The sequence below is a fragment of the Diceros bicornis genome, chromosome 4 (genome assembly GCF_020826845.1).
Source record: "Diceros bicornis minor isolate mBicDic1 chromosome 4, mDicBic1.mat.cur, whole genome shotgun sequence".
Taxonomy (NCBI): domain Eukaryota; kingdom Metazoa; phylum Chordata; class Mammalia; order Perissodactyla; family Rhinocerotidae; genus Diceros; species Diceros bicornis.
Genome location: NC_080743.1, coordinates 98,870,125 through 98,893,007, shown reverse-complemented (window position 1 = coordinate 98,893,007; position 22,883 = coordinate 98,870,125). Strand labels below are relative to the sequence as shown.

The following is a 22,883-nucleotide window of genomic DNA, read 5'->3' as shown; positions in this document are numbered from 1 at the left end:
AAGCGTTCTTGTTAATGATCCCAGATTTCTATCAGATGAGAATAGAGGCTTATTTTTGTATAAAGGACATTCCATCTTAGAATTTCCTTCTTTTTTATCGTTTAAGTCGAAGTTTCTGCCCTTGGGAATTTGGTAATGAGTGCTCTGTGTCTATTTGTTCTTGTTTTTCTTTTTGATTTAGGATATCATTTCCTTTCTAGCCTTGATTTGTTTTGTTGTGTAATTATTTGCTATTAATATATAAATAGGGGCCGGCCTGGTGGCGCAAGCGGTTAAGTGCGTGCGCTCCACTTCAGTGGTCCAGGGTTCTCAGGTTCGGATCCCAGGCACGCACTGCCACACCACTTGTCAAGCCACGCTGCGGCGGCGGCCCATATAAAGTAGAGGAAGATGGGCACGGGTGTTAGCTCAGGGTCAATCTTCCTCAGCAAAAAAAGAGGAGGATTGGCATCGGATGTTAGCTCAGGGCTGATCTTCCTCACACACACACACACACACACAAAAAAATATATATATATATATATATTCTTCACAGGCTATCCCTAATGAATAATACTTTTTACAAAACAAATTATCCCTTAGCTATTTATTGCATAAAGAAGATATAAATGCATAAATTATTTGGAATGACATGAAAAATCTGAACCTGACTAAAAGCCAGCTAGTAAATGGCAACATTTCTTCCCTTGTTTTAAATAATGTCAGTGGTTCTCAACCCTCTTTATACCTTAAGATCATTGAAGACTCCAAAAGAATTCTTTATCTGAGTTACATCTATTGATATTTACCATATTAGAAATTAAAACTGACATTTTAAAAATATTTACTTGTTTAATAATAATAAACCCAATGCCTTTTAACATAAATAACATATTTTATGAAAAATAACTATCTTTTTTAGAATAAAGAAATTATAGTGAAAAGAGTGGCATTGTTTTCTCATTTTGCAAATCTCTTCAATGTCTGGCTTGACAAAAGACAGCTGGATTCTAATATCTGCTTCTGTGTTCAATCTGTTTCTATATGTTGTTTTCATTGAAGTTCATGAAGGAAATACAGCCCCATTCAGATATGGCTGGAAAAAGGAAGCATATTTGAATAGCCTTTGCAGATAGTTGTGGCTATTCCTCATTGATATTAAAACGAAACTCTATAGCTGGTGGTTTCTTACAGGTTACCTGCAGTATGAAATCTGAAACTGTCTCAGTGAATTTTTTGTAGTCTTATTACATTAAAATCCTTTGGTCTTCTTGCATTTTGAACACATCTTTTAACTATGCATGATTTTGTAGCATCATGTATTGGTCATTTAGAAAATATTGGTTTCCTGAGTTGTGCAGATTTTTCTAAATGTTGACATTATGTCATTATACAATATCAAAGAATCACATTTCTCATCAGAAAAGCCTTAAGTATTGGGATACTATCAAGTTTATAGTAGTGAGTACAAGTTTTCCAATATTTGCATTTTTGCTCAAATGCTCTAATGTTATCATTGACAACAAATGCTGTCAGCTGTTTTTCTTGAAGTGACAGGCTAACTTCATCCATTTTTTAGAAAATGTCTGCAAAATACCCAAGTCAAAATAACTGTAGTTTATATGTCAGTCATTCTTTTAAAAGAAACTGTTGTTCCATGAGAAAAGCTGCTAGTTCGGCTCACAACTTAAATAATTGCACAAGTGTTTTTTCCCAGAGATAACCATCATATTTCAGAATGCAATACAAGTGCTTTATGCACACTTCCCATTCTATTACACAGAATATTACAAACACTCCACGGTTGATATTTAATAAAACTCATAATTCACCAAGGATATTGTTAAATAAAAAACGGCTTTTTTTTTTTTGCTTTTTTTTTTTTTTTACTGCAAATGCATGGTGATGAGGAATGCAGTGACTACTAGTATGGTTTGGTGCTGCTGTTCGGATTTGTTCTGAGGTACCAGCCATTTCACCTACCATTGTTTCTGTGCCATCAGTGCAAATGTCAACACAGTGAGAAAGGCAAATGAAGTCGATATAATTATGAAAAGTTCCCCCCACAGCTTCTCTGTAAGGGTCTCAGGGCCCCGCAGGGGTCTGGGGACTGGACTTTGAGAACTGCTACTCTACGTAATGTTCAGTTTAGTCTTCACTTGTGAGGCTCAGGTTTGAAACATGCCAAAACTTCAGCAACATGGTCTAGTGCAGACAGAGAAAGGAAGCCAAAACTGAGCCGGTTAAAGAGGACAAGAAGGATCGAGCCCTATACTTTTACTCCCCACCCCACCCCCCATTTTATGTTTCTGGTATCATATTTTACCTCTTTTATTTTTGTGTATCCCTTAACCTCTCATCACAGATACAGATGATTTTAGTATTTTTGTCTTTCAGTGGTCATACTACCTTCATAGGTGGTTGATCCACTACTTTTATTATATATTTGCCTTTACTAGTGACATTTTTTCTTTGATAGTTTTCTTATTCTTATTCGTAGCCTCTTCTTTTCCACTTAAATAAGTTCCTTTAACATTTCTTGTAAGGCCAGTTTAGTAGTGATGAACTCCTTTAGTTTTTGCTGGTTTGGAAAAACCTTTATCTCTCCTTCCATTCTGAATGATAACCTCGCTGAGTTGAGTCAAAGAAATGGAAAGATATTCCATGCTCATGGATTGGAAGAATTAACATAGTTAAAATGTCCATACTTTCTAAAGCAATCTACAGATTCAATGCAGTCCCTATCAAAGTCCCAACCACATTTTTCATGGAAATAGAACAAAGAATCCTAAAATTTATATGAAACAACAAAAGACCCCAAACAGCCAAAGCACTCCCGAGAATAAAGAACCAAGCCGGAGGTATCACATTCTCTGATTTCAAAATAAACTACAAAGCTATAGTAATCAAAACAGCATGGTACTGGCACAAAAAGAGACACACAGAGCAATGGAACAGCATTGAGAACCCAGAAACAAACCCACATATCTATGGACAGCTAATTTTCTACAAAGGAGCAAAGAACATACAGTGGAGAAAGGACAGTCTCTTCAATAAATGGTGCTGAGAAAACTGGACAGCCACATGCAAAAAAATGAAATTAGATCATTATCTTACACCATACAGAAAAATTAACTCAAAATGGATTAAAGACTTGAATGTAAGACCTGAAACCATAGAATTCCTAGAAGAAAACATAGGCAGTATGCTCTTTGACATTGGTCTTAGCGGTATCTTTTTGAATATTGTGTCTCTTCAGGCAAGGAAAAAAAGAGAAAAAATAAACAAATGAGACTATATCAAACTAAAAAGCTTCTGCATGGCAAAGAAACCACAACAAAATGAAAAGACAACCTAACAACTGGGAGAAGATATTTGCAAATCATATATCTGACAAGGGATTAATATCCAAAATATGTAGAGAACTCATACAACTCAACAACAACAAAAAAAACAACCCTGTTAAAAATTGGGCAAAGGATCTGAATAGACATTTTTCCAAAGAAGATATACAGACGGCCAACAGGCACATGAAAAGATATTCAACATCATTAATTATTATGGAAATGCAAATCAAAGCCACAATGAGATATCACCTCATGCCCATCAGAAAGGCTATTATTAAAAAGACAAGAAATAACAAGTGTTGGAGAGGATGTGGAGAAAAAAGAACTCTCATACACTGCTGGTGGGAATGTAAATTGGTGCAGCCACTGTGGAAAACAGTATGGAGGTTCCTCAAAAAATTAAAAATAGAACCACCATATGATCCGGCTATTCCACTTCTGGGTATTTACCCAAAGAACACAAAAACACTAATTCGAAAAGATATATGCACCGCTATGTTCATTGCAGCATTATTCACAATTGCCAAGACATGGAAACAACCTAAGTGTCCATCAACAGATGAATGGCTAAAGAAGATGTGGTATATATATAAACAATAGAATACTACTAAGCTATAAAAAAGATGAAATCTTGCCATTCGAGACAACATGGATGGACCTTGAGGGCATTATGCTAAGAGAAAAAAGTCAGATGGAGAAAGCCAAATACAGTATGATTTCACTAATGTGTGGAAGATACAACAATAACAAACAAACACAAACACAGAGGATAAATTGGTGGTTGCCACAGTGGAAGGGGGGGAGGGTAAAAGGGATAAAAGGACACGTGTACGGTGACAGACGGCCATTAGACTTTGGGTAGCGAACACGATGTAGTCTACACGGAAGTCGAAATATAATGATTACACCTGAAATTTATGTAATGTTATAAACCAATGTAACCTCAAAAATTAATTAAATAAAGATTATATAAAAAAAGAAAACACCCCAGGATTTGTACCTGCTACACTGTAAGCTTTATGAAGGAGGGGTATTTCTATAAGCATGTAACAAATATTTTTGGAGCCTTTCTTTTCTGCTCTGAATTTGCTCTCCTCTGAGCCAGCTTTAAGAGAGAGAGAGCTTCTCATTATGTGTAGAAAAATAACAGGCAAATGTCTCCTGAGTGCATCCTCAAGGATCATAGAGCTACCAGATAAAAATTGATGTGCTGATGATTTTATCATATAGAGGCTATCAGCTCCTTAGTTAATTATATTGAGGAACTAAGATGCTCCTAGCGCTATGCTGAATGATTTCAGGGAAATATAATTCCTGGTTCCTATTCTGAAGTTTACCAGAAAGAAAAATATACCTAAACCAAAGAATAACAAATACTTTACATAATTTAGGAGAAAACTGTGAGGAAGAGACAACAGGTACTATAGAAAGGCTAAAGGAGAGGGAACGAGGGGAGGAGTGGTCAGAGAAAGCCTCAAGAGTGAGGCCGATTGTATTCTTGTTCCTGATTGCCTGCTCCCTCTCTTGTAAGAGCATTATACAGCCCCTCCTTGCCCTACCTCCTCACAGGTGAAGAATATTTCCACACCCCATTGTCACCCTTGGCTAGGTGACAATGGAATGTGAGTGGATGTGTATACACTGTGACTGCCCAGAAATTCTAAATGCACATGCAGAGTTCTTTTGGCCTCTTGCGTTCCTGCCCTCTGCCATGAGAACAGTGCGTCCTAGACACGCCGCAGAAGCTGCCCTTAACGAGCTGGGAATTACCAAATCCACTGAGTCATAAGATTAACAGAGAACAGAAGCAATGTTTTTCCATCGTACAACGGAAATAAAACATTTGGAATCTGGCCTAAGCAGGTCAAGAGAGCACAAATAAGTTACATGAACAGGTGGTCCAGACCCTAATGTCATCTACCTCTGATGCATGGACATCTCTCCTTCAACTTACTTCATGGGAGGGGGCCCTACAACCAGCTGATGGGGGAAGAAAATCTCAGGCCTGACTGCCTTGATCTGTTGATGAAAGCTTCAAGTGAATGAGCTGGAAGGCAGTGGTAAAGTGAAGTCCTCCCAGTGGGCAGAACTACAAGCAGTGCACTTGAATCTACCTTGAATAGAGGGAGAAATGAGAGATCCATGGACTCCTGTACAGTGACAATGGATTCACTGACGGATGGGGTCCTGGAGGAAGCAAGATTGGAAGATTGGAGATACGTGGAGGCATGAGAATGGACCTATTGGAGTGTGCACGGAGCGTGTAGAGCTACGCTTCTCACACTGATGCCCAGGAGAGAAGAGTCCCTCGATAACCTGGGAGAGGTCCTCTCTCCTCGGCCAGGCTCTTTTCTCGGCCCCCCTATGCTTGTGCAGTGGGTCCATGGTGGCCATGCTGTCAGGGATGGGTGCAATGAAGAAGCCCAACAGCATGCGCTCTTTCTCACTGAGGCTCCACAATTGTTGAATGCTCAATGTGCCAGTAGCAGAGACCAACACTGAGCTATTTAATGGCACCATCCCTGGAGAAGACTATCCAGCCACTTGGTGGCAAGTTGATTACATCAGACCTCTTCCACCACATAGGGAGCAGCAATTCGTCCTTACCAAACTGAAACCTATACTGCATGGGATTTGCTTTCCCTGCCCACAGTGCCTCTCACAGGCTTATACAATACCTGACGTACTAAGGGATCCTGCCTTTCATCACTGCAAACCTAAGCAATCTACATTACCACTAACCAGCTGTATGAATTCAGACAAGTTACTCACTTTCTCCGAGCCTCAACTGACTCATCTACAAAACAAGGAATTTAATCGTCACTTTATTGATTATAATGCAATAAAGACATTAATATATTTCTAGTGAATTTTAGATCCACGTCCTACCTTCATGTTTTATTACGTCTCCCTACCGTGAGCTGTGGGGGAGGGGCTGGTGGTAGAGGGCAGAGCCTGAAACCCAATGAATGTTAGCTATTGTGTTAGGGCTGTGACTTCCATGAAGACTAAGACCAAACACAGCTCGCCTGCTGATGTCTGGCATTCCACCCTCAAGGGCTCTCTCCTTTCAGCTTGAGGCTAATCTGGGAGGAATCCACTTTACTGAAAATGTTTGTTTTAGTTGTCCCGAAAAAACCTTGTATATAAGATTATGTAATGAAATCAAATAGCTTTCAAATAGTTATAACCTTTCAGACAGGAAATCAACATGGCACTCTGCTCGGTGTTCTCACTGAGGAAAGAAAAGGATGAGAAAAGCTTCTGAGGATGGTCAGTTAAAGGAGGTATGAGGGGCGGGCCCAGTGGTGCAAGCGGTTAAGTGCTTGCGCTCTGCTTCTCTGGCCCGAGGTTCGCCAGTTCGGATCCCGGGCGCGCACTGACGCACTGCTTGTAGAGCCATACTGTGGCGGCGTCCCATATAAAGTAGAGGAAGATGGGCACAGATGTTAGCCCAGGGCCAGTCTTCCTCAGCTAAAAGAGGAGGATTGGCATCAGATGTTAGCTCAGTGCTGATCTTCCTCACAAAAGAAATAATAATAAAATAAAATAAAGGAGCTATGAAAAGCCATTTAGTTGTACACTTAAAATGGGTGAATTTTATGGTATACATATTACATCTCACTAAAGCTGCTTTTCAAAAAACCTATTCAGAAAGCTTGTTGGGGGTGTGTGGAGGAGCTATGAAGACAATGACAGATCTTAAAAAATATCTCTAGAATGCCACTCACCTAACAGTTTTTGTTTTTGTTTTTGTTTTTGTGAGGAAGATCAGCCCTGAGCTAACATCCATGCTAATCCTCCTCTTTTTGCTGAGGAAGACTGGCACTGAGCTAACATCTATTGCCAATCCTCCTCCTTTTTTTTTCCCCCAAAGCCCCAGTAGATAGTTGTATGTCATAGTTGCACCTCCTTCTAGTTGCTGTATGTGGGACACCGCCTCAGCATGGCCGGAGAAGCAGTGTGTCGGTGCAGACCCAGAATCCGAACCCGGGCCGCCAGAAGCGGGGCCCGCGCACTTAACCGCTAAGCCACCAGGCTGGCCCTCACCTAACAGTTTTAAGGGAATTAAATTGTATAATTTACTCTTATCTCTTTAATTTTGAACTACTAAGTCACATTTTTCCTTGTCTAGCAAACCTATCCACGTTGGACAACTCCAACACCCATTTTTCATGGATATTCAGTACCCAACTGAGCTGTCTCCCAGTGGCCTGCTGGAGCCGGCTCATACGGGCTCACGGGAGGCAACTGTTAAATTTTCAAGAATTTTGGTAAGCAGTTGTCAAACAAAGCCATTACTAAAAATTATACTATATAAAATACAAATTAAAGTATATTAAAAACAAAGTGATAAATACTCCAAACTTATCCCTTCCTAATTATTTTACTTCTTTTATTATTTTCTATGCTCTTAAGGTTATACCTGGTCATTGAATGGAAGAAAGCAGTCCTGTGAAAGAGTCAGAAGAGCGTCGAGAGAGAGGAAGGAGGGAGGAGGCTGTGTGCTGCTGCTGGCTACTAACATGGCTATGCTTGTTGCTGTTGTTGCTACTGGGAGACGTAGAGCCCCACAGTGTGTATCCCATAGGTTACACACTGGGTGTTAGCAGTTGGTGCCCCTCTAAGAGTTCACCCCAGTAGATCTTGCACACCACGACCTAAGAAAGTACAGTCACAAAAGGCTGAGAACCCCCAAAAGACAGTTTCTATTCTATAATTTTGGCCTTATCTTTATTTCCCCCTCCAAAGACAGCAATAGCGTCATGCAGCCCCTAAGAATCTGCTGGACTCGTCCGTTGTAGACAGCAATTGCTTATCTACCAGCTTGTTCTCTCCTTTACACTGAGAGAGACTGAGCTCTGGTACAATCTACCCAACCTGCACTTGTTTCTTTTACTAATCCAGTCATTCTAATGGATATAATAATGGATCACAGATTTGTGGTATCATTGCTTAGCTATTTTTATTAGTTAGCGATAACTGTCTTTAAGCTTTCATCAGATTGCAGATGTTCTAAGGTTTCCATGATTATAAGCGTAACTATCACGCCAAATGACCTCTTTCTCTAGGCTTTTCTTGAAACATCCTTAACCCTTTGGGTCCACACGTCTTTGATCCCTTTTGTAAATCTCCAGGTCTTTGAAGGATAGGCTGAGGTATATTTTTTAATTCCTTCCCTTGTTTTTACCAATTTCAACTCAGTACTCAAGTCCGTTTCAAGCACCACCTGTTCTGGGAAGTCTCCCCTAATCACCCAGCTCTGTCCTAAGCCATTCATGGGAAGCGGGTGCTAAAGGGTGAAAGAAAGTTTCTTGGTCTTGGTCTGGTTTGGTTTGGGCTCATATCCCAGGGATGGGGACATTTCCTCTTTCGTAGGAGGGATGCCTTTTCTCTTGGTGGCTATGGAATTGAGTAGGCAACTACTTTTAAGGACAAGTTCACTAATTTCCATAATTAATTTGCATCTAAAAAGATAAAAGCAGCAAAATTCCAAAATAGATACATAAAATAGTAAACGAAATAAAACTGTTATAAATTGAATATAGCTTTCCATTAATGCAGTCTATCATTAAGCATTAATGATTCTTTTTATGATTCATTAATCTTTTTTTTATTTTGCCCCCGAGCATCTGTTGTGAGAGGCACTTGGCGCACATGGGCTCATTTGCTTTTTAAGGAAGGAGAAAGTGAGGCTAGAGAAGTGAGGGATAATTTCCCAGAGGTCAAAAAACTGACCCCTAGCAGCGTTGGGATTATACTCTTGAAGTGTCTGATTCCAAAGCCCAAACTCTTCATAATACGAATAATATATATTTTACAAATAAGATTCTTATTACTTCTAATAATCCTACCTGAATTTCCAAAATCCTCACAGTGTTTTTTGTCTAGTGATGCTACAAATAATGAGTAGGGAAAACGAATTCTTTCAGAGCTTGCTTCCCAGTTTATTACTGTAATATTACCGCAGTATCCATTTCTTGGAGGAATTGAGCGACTGCAACCTTTCCCTGGGACGCCCTGCCTTTGTTCGGAGCCCCTGCCCTACTCGGAATGGACAGCAGAGGGAGTGGTCAGCCGGCAGTTCTCCCTCACTCTGCAAGGCAGGTGGCTGCAAATTGTGGTGTCACCCTTCCTTCCAGCTTCCAAAGCACCTTCCTCAAATACAAAATATTTAAGGAGATGGAGAGAAAGGAGGAGGTAGCAGAGAGTAATTGGACACTCCAGAGAGAAAAGCACCACCGTCACTTGGGCTTGGTGTGGGGAGCAGGGAGGCAGCCTGGGGGAAACACCAGTGTCTGCAAAGGGGCAACAGTATCACGCGGTGGGGCTGGGCGCTGTCAGGGTGCCTACTCTATTTCCACATCTGCCTCTTACCACCTGATGTTATCATGGAAAAGGCACTTAATCTACCAGAACCTCAGTTGTCTCAACTGTAAGACAGCAATATCTGCCGTGCCAATTTCATAGGATTATTGAAAGGACCGAATACTAAGATAATGGGAGTGAAAGTGCTCTGAGGGGTTAAAGCCGGGGCCACTGACATGGATATAGAGGGAAGGGCATGCAGGGGGGTAATGAAGGTGATATTCACCATTTACCGAGTACTTACCCTGTGCCAGACAATGTTTAAGAGCTTTACATGTACAAATGCACCTAAGGTGATGACACAGGGCCAGAGACAGGGAGGACTTGTGGACCATCTGCTTTGTTGAGTCACCCCAAGCAAAAGCAGTGACATACCATTCTTAATAAAAGAAAAAGAACAAAACAACCATCTCTCAAGACGAATAAACTCAGTCCTGCCATTAACTCAGTTTTATTCCTTGTTTTTTGTTTTGTTTTGTTTTGTTTTGTTTGGTGAAGAAGAGTGGCCCCGAGCTAACATCTGTGCCCAACTTGCTCTATTTTGTATATGTGACACCACCACAGCATGGCTTGATGAGTGGTGTATAGGTCTGTGCCTGGAATCCAAACCTGTGAACCCTGCTGCCAAAACAGAATGTGCGAACTTAACCACTGTGCCACCAGGCCAGCCCTCAGTTTTACTTCTTTAAATAAATTTTCTGCTTCCTTCTCCCTCTCTTCTCCTCCTGGAATCCCAATTATTCTAATATTTGTCCTTTTTATGGATCTCATAGATCACACAGGCTTTCCTTGATCTTTTTCATTCCTCTGTTCTTTGTTCACCTCTAACTGGGTTATTTCAAAATTCCAGTCCTCTAACTCACTTATTCTGTCTTCCATTTCCCTTATTCTACTGCAGATGCTGTCTATTGCATTTTTCATCTCATTCATTGAGTTCTTCAGCTCCAGAATCTCTGTTTGGTTCTTTTTTATTATTTCTATCTCTTTGGAAAAAAATTTCATTTTGATCATATATTTTTTTGAGAATTTGTTGAATTGCCTTTCTGAGTTTTCTTATAGCTCATTGAGTTTCTTCAAAAGAGCTATTTACATTCTTTACCAGCTAGATCACAAAATTCTGTGCCTTTGAGCTCAGTTATTGGAGAAGTATTTTCTTTTTGTGATGGCATGTTTCCTTGATTTTTCATGTTCCTTGTAGTTTTGTGTTGCTGCTTTTGCATTTGAAGTAGCTGATGCCTCCTTAAATCTTTGCTAGTTGTTTTCTGATGGGGTATTCTGTTCGATGGTGTTGTTCTCTGGGGTTTTCTCCGTCTTTGTATTGCTACACCTGCTTCACTCTTCCTGCTCCCTCCTGTGGCAGGATTCTTAAACTTTTATGTCTTCTCTCATTTTTACAAGTCACTAGGCTGCCTACTGGAAACCTCTGTTTTATTTTCCAGAGGATGGTGCTATAGCTCAAGTTTGCGGTTTCTCCCTTGCCCACAGTGGCCTGTTTCTGAATGCTCCCTGTCTACCGGAGCTCTCTCTTGCTGCCTCACATGGAAGTGCACACAAGGAGCCAGTAGCAGAGCGGGGCAAGGTGTGGGTTTAGCACTTGGGGCATTGGGGGTGCCCCCGGATCCAATAGAGAGATCCCTGGGTGTGGTGTGCCCAGAAGCTCATAAGTAGACTTCCTGCTGAGTGCAGTCAGCAGGAATGGAGTCCCTTATCTGCCTTTCTCCCAAGCTCCTCCCTCCCCCAAGTCATGGAGGCCCCACCTCAGTACTCTGGGTGCTGCTGGAGAGAAATGGGTTTTCCAGTCACTTCCTGCACAGCTAGGGTAGCCAAGCACTCACTCACCGCTATCCTATTCCCCAACAGGAGAAGTCATGGCTGCTGGACAGATAAGACCCTGTGCAGTGTATCCTTGGCACGGGGTGGTTGGGCGGGGGGAAGTGTGGGGGATGGCACTGGGAAAGTTTCTCTTACCACCATCTACTCTGCAACCAAACTCACATATTTTTTTTCTAGAATGGGGTGCTGGAATCTCCCTTCAGGAAGGCTAGACTTCTGTGAATTCTCTCCCATGTGTGGGTATCTACCCAGGTCAACACTTTCCATGTTTTTTCCTGACTGTGTTGAGAGGGGTCTGGGCAGGTTTGCTGGCTTCCCTGGTTCCATAGCCCATACCAAGGTCTGCCTATTATTGGATGCACAGCTGGGTAAGACTCCTCCCGGGTCCCTTGGCACATGGTACTAGATCTAACAACACCTATAAAGGTGATTTTGTTCATGGATGGCTGTCTGTTTCATTGTTAAAAAGGGGAGATAAAAAGGAGAAATGTCGTTTACACCACCACAATGTTGACACCACTCCTAAGCAGCATTTCTGATAGTCGTGTTGGGGTCACTTAAGCAGCTACAGTCAGACAGCAGGTTGGCTAGGAGCTGCCTCTTTCCCGATGACCTAATTCACAGATCTGGTGGCCAGTCTGGGCTGCTGCACCTTGATTCTCCTCCATATGACCTCTCCAGCAGGATAGCACAGATTTGTTTTCTTGGCCACTGAGCTCTAAGAGAGCAAGTATCAATGCACAAGTGCTTATCAAGCTTCTGCATGCTTAAGACTTGCTGATGTCCCATTGGTCAAAACAAGTCCTGTTGCCAAGTCCTTAGCTGATGTGGAAGGAGACTGCAGAGGGGTGGATCCTGAGAGGAATGATTCTTTATGGAACAACAATGTAACAATCTACCATAGTCAAGTAAGATGCAATTGAGAATTGGTCATTCAGTTTAGCAACATAAGATTTCCTGAGGACCTTCCAGTTCTGTCGTAGAAGAGTATTAAGGGAGAAAACACAATTGGAGAGTGTTCATGAGGAAGATGGCAGAGAGCACAGGTGATAGTGAGAACAGACAACTCAAAGGGTGTTGTGGTGAAGGACAGCGAAGAGAAGGTACGTGGAGGGAGGCCAGAGGTAAAGAGGGTTTTTTAAAAATGAGAGCTATTGCAACATGCTTTTATGCTGATAGAAATGACCCACTAGATGATTCATGGGAACATTATTTCTCTATAACCTCTGTAGGACAACTGTTAACATGTGCTTTAAAATTTTTCACAGCCAAAATTACTTTACCACGTTTGAAGTTGAGAACGTAGGATTCCACCAAGCATGTGCTGAAACTGACCTAAAGTCACTTCTTAAAGAAGTCTGGCCTTGCCTACAGGTGCCCTTCTATCCTGATCACTTAATTTTTGTAATTTTGTAATTGGATGTCAACTCTCCCCTGGCTGATGCAGATTCCAAAGTGTATGGAATCTTCCAGTGGGCAATATAAGACACTGGCATTTCAGTCTCTCAATAGCAAATTGTCTCCTTTCCAGCTCCTAGCAAAAGCTAGGCTGGGGACGACAATATTTAGAGAAGACTGACCAACAAATAAGCTTCCATCTATTCCTCCAAAACCTTTAAATTCACTACTTAGATCAAGATTTGGACACCTAAGGGATAAATAGTAAACATCATCCACTCATCACCTTACTGGATCATCTTCATTGAGTTACATTTTGATGTTATTCCCTCAACCTTCCCTAAGAAACAACCATATTCAGCAGTTACATGTGTGTGATGAGAATTTCAAGTGATTTTTATTCTTTTCCATGAGTAAAAGTGGGTTTTTTCCTAATAAGAAAAGCAGTTTCCAGTCTGACATGTAAAGAGTTTGGAAGTGGTCATTCCCATCCTCATAAGAAAAAAGCTTAACATACTGAAAATCAACAACTCTTCTTAGATCTGTCAGGAAATCGAGATTACAAGGCAAGCCACCACACTGAAAATGAGCAAGAGAGATGAATACAGACAATCACAGCCTACTGGGAGCAGAAACCCACCGTTGGAGCCAGTATGGGTAGAAACACTTGCTGGAGGCTAAGCGTGGACCAGCCTACAAGTTAAAAATTCCAGGGGCCAGTCTTAGTGGAGCCGATACACATTCATAAGTTTTACTTTTAGGAGCTCCACCGGGTCCTCAGAATGAAGATAAAATTCCCCTCATGTTTCTCGCAAGGGGAGGGGACAAGTAGCCATTTTGAAATGAGCCCATAGCATCTTGTTAACAAAGGCTTTCCGCCAAGAGAAACTATTTTGCCAAAGCCTAACCAACGTGGGTTTTACCAGAGCCTAAGTCACCTGGGAGAAGGGAAATACCCAACTCTAACCCCCTCTTCCTGTCTCACTTAAGAGGGAAGAAGGAGGGAGCTGAGAAGCACTTCTGTAGGTCACAGCCCAGGAACACAGGCTCTTTAAAAGACGGAGACCTCATCACAGGATTATAGAATGCTTCTCCTTCCCACATATCGTAATACCACATCATTCGGGCTCCTGATAACAGGGAATCAGCAGAAAAGCAAATAAAAAAAATAGCTATTTGTGATAAACTCCTATGAGGTATTGGTCCCAATTCTTTATGCTCTTGTGGTAGTATTTTACACCCACAGCCTTGCCAGGGCCTCATGGTAGGCAGGGTGTATGTTTCTCTGCCCCTTGACTTTGGGCTTGGCCACATGACTTGCCTTGGCCAGTGGGCTATTAGTAAATAGTGAAGACTTGAAAGGTGCTTGTACAGAGGGTCTTGTCCTCTCATGTTCCAGTTATCCACCATGAGAAGATTTTCCTTCTAGTAGCTGCTGCCCCTTCAATCTGGAACCGAAAGCAAACACACACGAGCACACCTGAGCCCAGCCCACAAGCTGAAACCACATGCAGCCAACCCACCTCCTGAGGCACAGCTGCCCAGGAAAGCCCAGCTGAGATCAGCTAAATAACAGTTGACATGCAGGCAAATGAGCACAAAAATAAATGCTTACTTTTGTAAGACACTGAGTTTTGGGGTAGTTTGTTATACAGCAAAAGCTGACTAATACAGAAGTTTGTATCTGGAAATGGGCTGCTCTTGTAACAAAAACATAAAGGGATGTTTGAGAGTGGGAAGCAGGTGGCCCAGAAACTGTTACAAGAAGCTGGAAAATGATGCCCTTTGTGAGGTAGTGGTAAGATTGTCACCTGTAGTTACTTGAAAGACAGGTAATGTACCTAATGAAATGGTTGAGGGATGAAGTTCTAAGGCAGACTGTTGGCTGTGAACTAGTTGCTCCTAGTCACTTTTGATAAAGTGCTAGGGCAATGAGAACTGAGGAATGAACTGTCCAGTTTTCAAGCAGAATTTAGAGGGAATATAGAGATCACAGAAATTGCAGAGTTGGAAAAATGAAACTACTTCTCATCAAATCACAGGAGCAGCCATTAAAACACAGCCTCAAGAAAAAGACCAAATCAATGGTATGGCTCTCTCTTAAGACCTTGGAGAGGACTGAGGTATCGTAAAGTAGATCTTTTGAGCTGCACAACCCTGCAAGAAATATTAAAAGCCTTGGCCTAGAAGCCTGAATTGCCCAAAATGTCCTTAACTATGTCTAGAGAGAAAGAGCCATATCCCCAAAAGAGTAGTAGATGTGGCTTTGGGCACATGATGTGGATTGTAATCAATTAGTTAGAAAACTCACAAAGTTTTTAAGAGAGCTGTATTGGCAAAAAGTGCCCCACAAACCTGGACTATAAACAAAAACCCTGAGTCTGTTCAAGATGTAAAAGGATCTGTGAGCTTCCATCTTTTAAAGGCACGGAGCAGGCTAAGAAGGCTGCTCTCCTACCAAGAAGGGCATGTTCCCCTATGGCCTCTTCAGAAAAGGCTAAGGAGAATGATGGAAAATGAAGGATCTCCCAGAGTGTGCAGCCACAGTGATGAAGAACAATGAACTTTGGAGCCACTCCCAGGAGCAGACCCAAGGCCTAACCAAGGGACATTCCCTACCCCTAGGACACGGGACCTGACAACACTTGCCCAGTGGGCTTTCAGAATTCCTATGAATATGACTGCTCAGCCCCCCATTTTCCCCCTTTTCAAATCAAAGTGTTTATTGTGGTTATCCTGTCCCTGTGCCACGACTCTATATAGGGTGTGCAGGCGTGGGGAGGAGATAACTTGCCTTCTTAGTTCATAGGTCTCCTGATCAAGCAGACCTGATGTAAGTCGTGAAAATCTGGACTTTGAGCAGATGTTGTGATTAGATGAGACTTGAGGGGATCTTGGAATGGGTGTGAGTATATTTTTCATGAAGGAAGGTCATGAATAATTTTGTAGATTGAATTGTTGGTTCAAATTATTTACTCCCTTGTGGTAGTATGATACATTGACACCTATTATGGACTGAATTGCATCTCCTCAAAATTCATATGTTGAAGTCCTAAGCACCAGTGTGACTGTATTTGGACATAGGGTCTCTGGGAGGTAATTAAGGTTAAATGAGGTCATAAGGGTGCGTCCCTAATCCAATAGGGCTGGTGGCATTATAAAAAGAGGAAAAGAGAGAGAGATCTTGCTCTCCCTTTCCACATGCAGCACTAGGGAAAGTCCATGTGAGCACACAGTGAGATGGCGGTCACCTACAAGCCAAGAGAAGAGGCCTCAGAATGAAACCTACCTTCCCAGCATCTTGATCTCGGAACAGCCTCTAGAAGTGTGAGAAATAAATGTCTGTTGGTTAAGACAACCTGAGCAGACTGAGACGACACGTTTACCATAGCCTCATGGTGGACCGAGGGTATTTCTCCAGCTCTTGGCTTTGGGCTTGGTCGTGTGACTTGCTTTGACCAATGGGATGTCAGTGAACATAATATGAGCAGAGGATTGACATGACCTTGCACAATGGAGCTTGCCTCTTATGCTTCAATGATCTGCAGTGAAGAGGTTTTTCCAGGTAACTGCTTCTTCAGCCTGGTCTCATCCCCAAAACCCAGTGGTTTATAATAACAAGCATTTACTTTTATGTTCATTGGTCTTTAGGTCAACTGCGGATCAAATGACTAGGCTGGGCTCCACTGGCAGCTCTGCTTCAGGCAGCAGATTGGTTGGGCTTGGTTCCAGGCTGTGGGTTGGGCTAAGGTGTGCTCCACATGCTGTTGTCTGGAGACCAGGCTCAAGGAGCAGCTACCCAGGGGAAACTCCTCATTGCCAGTGACGGGAGCATCAGAGGCAAGTCCCACTGTGCAAGCACTGCTCAATTCTCTGCTCACATTACATCCACTAACATTCCATTGTTGTGCAGCAAAAGCTGATTACTACGCTACTTGAATTTTGAGACTACATTTTCTCAAACAATGTTCTTCCTCTGTATAATATCATTCAGTGTTCCTTACACAGGACACATGAGAAATTTCATCCAGCACTCATTGCTAGAGGAAACTTTGTTTTCTGCTGAAGATCTAGTTTGCTTTTTCCTTTCCAGTAAAGAAGCTCCTCTGTCTGCAGAAAGAAGAGAGGAATAAATACATACAAAAATATATGTGGGAAAATTACTTTGAGGATTATGGTATTACTAATATCTCAGGAAAACCCTGAACTACAATAGATCATAAGTAATCTCAATGGACAAGAAACTTGAAACCATGCCGTATGAGGAAATAGTGAAGAAAACAGGGATATTTAAAGGAGACTTGAAGGGATAGAACAGAAATTTTTAAATACTGACAAGGCTGTTATGTTAGATTCATTTTGCATCATCTCAGAGGCTAAGACAAAGAGCAATAAATGAATATTTTAGAAGAGAGTGGTAAAGGGTTGTGGACGTAACATATAAGCTAAGAGATTAGAAGAACCAGTATAAATGGGCTATACTGAGCTCACCCCCACTGGTGTAAAAGAAAATGAGCTCTTGAACTGGGCCAGCCCTAAGGAGAAAGGTAAAGTGGGAGAGTTGCCATCACCTTATCTCCAGCTCTGCTTAAGTAACTTCCCTGTCTAAAGCACCCTGGCTGGTCTGACATGTCAAGAGCTTGGAAGTTGTTACTCCCATTCTCACAAAAAGAAAAAATTCTGAACAAACTGAAAGTCAACAAGTCTTAGATACATCAGGGAATCAAGGTTACAGGACAAACTGCCACCCCAGAAACTAGAGAGACAGGCAGATACAGAGAATCAGCAGCTGCAGCTGGAGCCTGGTAGGAACACATAGGGACAAGTGACTAACTACTGGAGACTTAGCCTGGACCAGCTAGAGAGAGAAACATTCCTGGAGGTCCCCACACTTTCCTGAGTTTTATCTCCAGTAGCTCTACCAGGTTCTCAGGGTGAATATGGGGAAAAATCGCCTCATACATCCTGCAGGGGGAAGGGGCAAATTAACAATTTTAAAATAAGCCCAGAGTGCTCTGTTCTCCTCAACAAAGGCCTGCCTTCAAGGGAAACTGTTTTACCAGAGCCTAAGCAAATTGGGGTTTACCAGAGCCTAACTGACCTAGGGGAAGGGAAACACCCAACTCCAGCCCCCTCTTCCTGCCTCACTTAAGGGGGAAGAAGGAGGAAGGTGAGAAGCACTTGTGAAGGTCATAGCCCAGGGACACAGGTTCATGAAAACCCTGAGACATAATCATAGATCATAGAATGCTTCTCCTCCCCTAGTAGTTTACCAGCATATCAATGGGGCTCCTGCACAGTAACAGGGGCTTACAGATAAAAGAACTGTAAGCCTCAGACTTTATTTAAGAAAGAGTCTCTAGGGAAATATAAAGACAACAGGCGAGACAAAAACAAAGACACTGGAGGAAATTTTAGCCTCTGATACCTACAGCTACAGCAAATAGTAAACACAGCCTAGCCCCTAGCTCAATAAACATAAAACCTCATGCTAAAGGCCTATTTACCTCAGCTCCTTTTACCCAATACCTCAGTCTGGCTTTCAACATGCTACATAGAGTCATACATACATACAACGTGATACGTATATTCAACATACCAGGCATGCTAAAAGGCACAAAACAGTTTGAAGAGACAAAGTAAGCATTAGAACTAGATTCAGATATGGCAGAGATTTGGGAATTATCGAACAGGGAATTTAAAATAACTATGATTAATATGCTAGAAGCTCTAATAAAAAAGTGCACAATATGCAAGAATAGATGGGTAAAATCAGCAGAGAGATGGAAACTCTAAGAAATAATCAAAAGGAAATTCTAGAAATGAAAAACACTGCAACGGAAATGAAGAATGTTTTTGATGGGCTCCTCAGTAGATTGGACACAGCCAAGAAAAGAATCAGTGAGCTTGAAGATATGTCAACAGAAATGTCCCAAATTGAAAAGCAAAGAGAAAAAAAACAGGAAGAAAACCCCTGAACTATGGGAAAATTACACAAGGTATAACATACACATAATGGAAACACCAGAAGGAAAAGAGAGAGAAAGGAACAGAAGAAATAATAATAGCTGATAATTTCCCAAAATTAATGACTGACAGCAAACACAGACAAGGAAGCTCAGAGAACACTAAGCAGGAAAATACCAAAAAATCTACACTTAGGAATATCATATTATAACCATAGAAGATCAAAAACAAAGAGAAAATTTTGAAAGAAGCCAAAGGAAAAAAACACCTTTCCTAGAGAGAAATGATGATAAGAAGTCCATTGGGCTTCTCTTCAGAAACCTTGCAGGCAAGAGGAGAGTGGAATGAAATATTTAGTGTTGAAAGAAAAGCCTCCCTTTTCTTTTTGTGGCAGAGACAGAAATCCAGGCTCCCTTTTCGACATGTGGAGCCGTCTCTGGAGAGGGACTGCCCAGACATGCTCTATGTTTCCCAGCCCCTTCATGAATGTGGCCAGGTAAATGATCCTAACCATGGAATGTGAGCAGAAGAGATGTGTGTCACTTCAGGGCCAAGAAAAGGGTGTGACTTCTCCATTTCCTCTTTCCCCTTCACTCTGGTGGATGAAGAAAGCCACAGGCCCAAGGGTATGGCAGAGCCACAAGATGGAAGAAGCCTGGATCCCTAAGTCACAGCATGGAGGAAAGTCACCTGTGGACCAGAAACACCCACAAAGGACTGTTACATAAATGAAAAATAAATTTCTGTTGTGTTTAAGCTTTATACATTTGGGGGTCTGTTTTTTACAGCAGCTAGTACAACACTGTTACAATTCTCTTTCCTCTTCTTCTAGAGAAACATCTCAGCATTCCTTAACGTGTGAGGTGCTCTAACCACCACATGCTTCCTCTCCAGGAACCTTCTAAGCCCTTCCAAGAACTGTCCAGAGCAGGGTCTCCCTTACCATTTTATCAAGATCTCCCAGGAATATCTTGAGGCTTTACTGAGAAATATCTAAGGTTGGGGTCATATCTTGATCTTCCTGTGAAGTGCCAGAATCCCAGGGAAGAAAAAGATACAGTCAGCAGTGACATGTCCTCCCCCTCTCCCAATCTAGGATTTCCTTGTCCATATATCTGAGGATTTCCACCATGAAATGGGCAATTCTCCCTTCCTCTGCCTCAGAGCAACCCCATGGGGCCCAATGTTGGGAGCCCTAAGTCCAAGGTTGCCTCTGATCACTGTCTCAACAAGTTGTAGCCACAAAAATGCTACATCACAAGCCACCTCAGGGTTCAACAGCTTAAAACAAAACAGCGATCTCCTCTCATGTGCGTTGGTCTTCGTGTCGGTCAGGATGGCTGTGTAACACAGGTCTCATTCTGGAGCCCAGGCTGGAGGAGCAGTGACTACCTAGGCATGTTGTTGTCATGGCAGAGACAAATGCTCCCAGAGCTATAGGTGGACACATAAGAGACCTTTTATGACCTATGCTCACAACTTGCACAATCACTTCCACCCACATTCCATTGGCCAAAGCATGTCATATCTCCAGGCCAAGAGAAAGGGCTTTGCAGTACATCCTGCACATGTGAGAACTCAGCGAGGTGTGTTGTATAACACTATCACAGGGATGCAAAGAATCAAGACTAGTAATTCAATCTACCACAGTCCCCAAGGATTGGAGCAACAGGGGCCAGTAGCATGTTGACCTGAGGGCTGTGAAGCCTCTACTGAAGGTCAGAAATATGTATTTACCAGGAGACACTACAGTTCAAAATGAGTATTTTGTGGGATTTAGACTCTTTAGAACCCATATGACTTGTGCACTGCAATAATTCAATAGGAGAAAAGATGAAGTCAGACCAATAGCATCACTAAAGAATTATATATTGATTTCATAGGTGTTCTGCTCATATTATTAACCACTTACTAACAGAAATCCACCCTACCGAATTACCAAAACCATGTGCTGTCCCAAAGACTAGCTTCAGTCACTCCTCATTCAGACCAAGATGAAGTCTTATGGAGAATGGAATCATGGAATGCTAGAGCTGAGGGGAAGCTTGGACAATATCTGGTTTAACTCCCTCTTTCTGAAGATGAGGAAACCCAGGTGGAGACAAGTGATGTGACTTACAAAGCCACCTAAACATGAATGTCTGCGGTGCATGGTGCCTACCTCAGCACTCTGTTCCTAGAGTAAGTCTAGTTAGCAATTATGGACTTGTCCAAAGGTGGGTCCCATGACAATAACTGAGAGTGTGGGGCTGAGGGTTCAAAGTCAAGAATTCAGGTGGGTCACTGCTGGTTGGCTTCTTCCCAGGGAAAACCTAATCGAAGCTTCATGAGAACATGAGGGCTCTCAGAGTCTAAAACCCTAACATAATAGTCCTCTTGGGTCATCTCATAACCTGTATCACTTTTTTTGCAACAAGGTGAGATGCCAACAATGCCCCTAGTACCCTTCCCCTTCCTGACATCTTCCTCACTTTCCCATTTCAACCAGCCATTTCCTTAGAAAAGTTGAGAATGTTAATCAATTTGAGTTAAAATGTCACTCCTGCTCTAAAAATGCTAACTTTATTTACAAAAAAGAACTGTTTATTAAAAGAACCAAAAAATTCTAACATCCTCCTCTCTCCCAATATGTGAATAATTTTCTCCATCCTTCGATTAGACCTTCCCTGGTCTTGGGTTGTCTGCCATAATTACACTTCAAAGATGTGTTTGTCATACTATATTTTATGTATTAAGAACTCCACGGCTCCACAGTAGCCTCTCCCATGGCAGAGAGAAGTAAAATTCACACATAAATAAATAGAAGTGGCCACAAAAACTTGGAGAGAGATCTTTTTCAGCAGGTACTCAGGTCTCAGGGACAGTCTGAAAAGTCTGCCATACTCTCTCCTTGACCAAACTTTAGTCAGGCTCCTCTGAGCCCTCTTCTCCACTGGGCTTCTGTCTTGGGCACACGCACACCGGCTCCTGTCCCCAGCCCGCCACACTCAGTTTTAGGAAGAATCTTGCTAAGTCAGATTAGAGACAATTCCCCCACACTGATATCTGCTCATCCTGGCCCGCCTGGCCAGTAAGAATCCTGTTAAATGGGTTTAGCAAGAATTCCCCTCCCCTTGATGTCTCCTCTCAGGAATTTTCCATCCACTGACCCCTCCACTCTGTGCCTGAGCTGTAATTTCCCAACTTGTCTTTGCTGTATTCAGAGTTGAGTGGGATCTCTTTCCCCTACTGCCATAGTCATGACACCTATCTTAATAATCCTGAGTAAAGTCTTCTTAACCGTTTTAACAGCTGTCAGAATAATCTTTTCTTCAACCAATTCCCAAGGAAAAGCCAACCCCTGAATCTTCTAGAATGAGAATGGCTTCAGGGCTTCTTCCCTCATCTTTGTTGTATTGTCCACAGAGCTGCAAGCAAACAACTCCTTTGAACATTTGGATAAGATCCTTCTATACACTTACTTTGTCCCCGAGATTCCGCGCTTGGGATTCAACAGGCAACAAAACCACAAAAAATAGGAAGTTCCTTCTCCATGTATACTGCGAACGAAGTTCTGGACATATGCCTGCCAGAATACCAGCATGCTTCCCAAAGCTCCGGGACCCCTCCTGATCCCCCGCTCCCCTTGCTGGTCTACTCTTCATAAGGCATTCCTTGAAGCATGGCGAGAGTGCCTTGAGCGCTCATCCAAGCAAGTGCAAACCACTGGTGAATGCAAAACAGCACATGGATGTGTGCGCTCATGTTACACTCAGTCAAAAAATAAATCCGGGTTCTTCCTGCCTCTTGCACGCCAAGGTCGCACACAGTGCGTTGGCAGCTGACTGCCCCGGGGGAGAGCAGAGCGGGCAGAAGGCACGAGTGCCAGGCCAGCGACGAGGAGCCGGGAGGCGGGTCAGTAGCTCCGCCGGGAGGAGCGCGCGGCGCGGACCGGCCGGAAGCGGCGCGGGGAGGAGGGGCGGGCGCGGGCGCCGTCCCCGGGCGCCGCCG

The 22,883-nt window shown here is 42.5% G+C and overlaps 1 long non-coding RNA gene across 1 annotated transcript; it reads right to left on the bottom strand.

Moving 5' to 3' along the window:
- Positions 1–13,081: 13,081 nt before the first annotated feature.
- On the bottom strand, positions 13,082–22,771 carry LOC131404946 (uncharacterized). The gene is made up of 3 exons (XR_009219880.1): positions 22,349–22,771; positions 14,542–14,621; positions 13,082–14,374 (listed from the first exon to the last, which is right to left on the bottom strand). It is a non-coding gene; the product is annotated as an uncharacterized LOC131404946 (long non-coding RNA).
- Between the last annotated feature and the right edge of the window lie 112 nt (positions 22,772–22,883).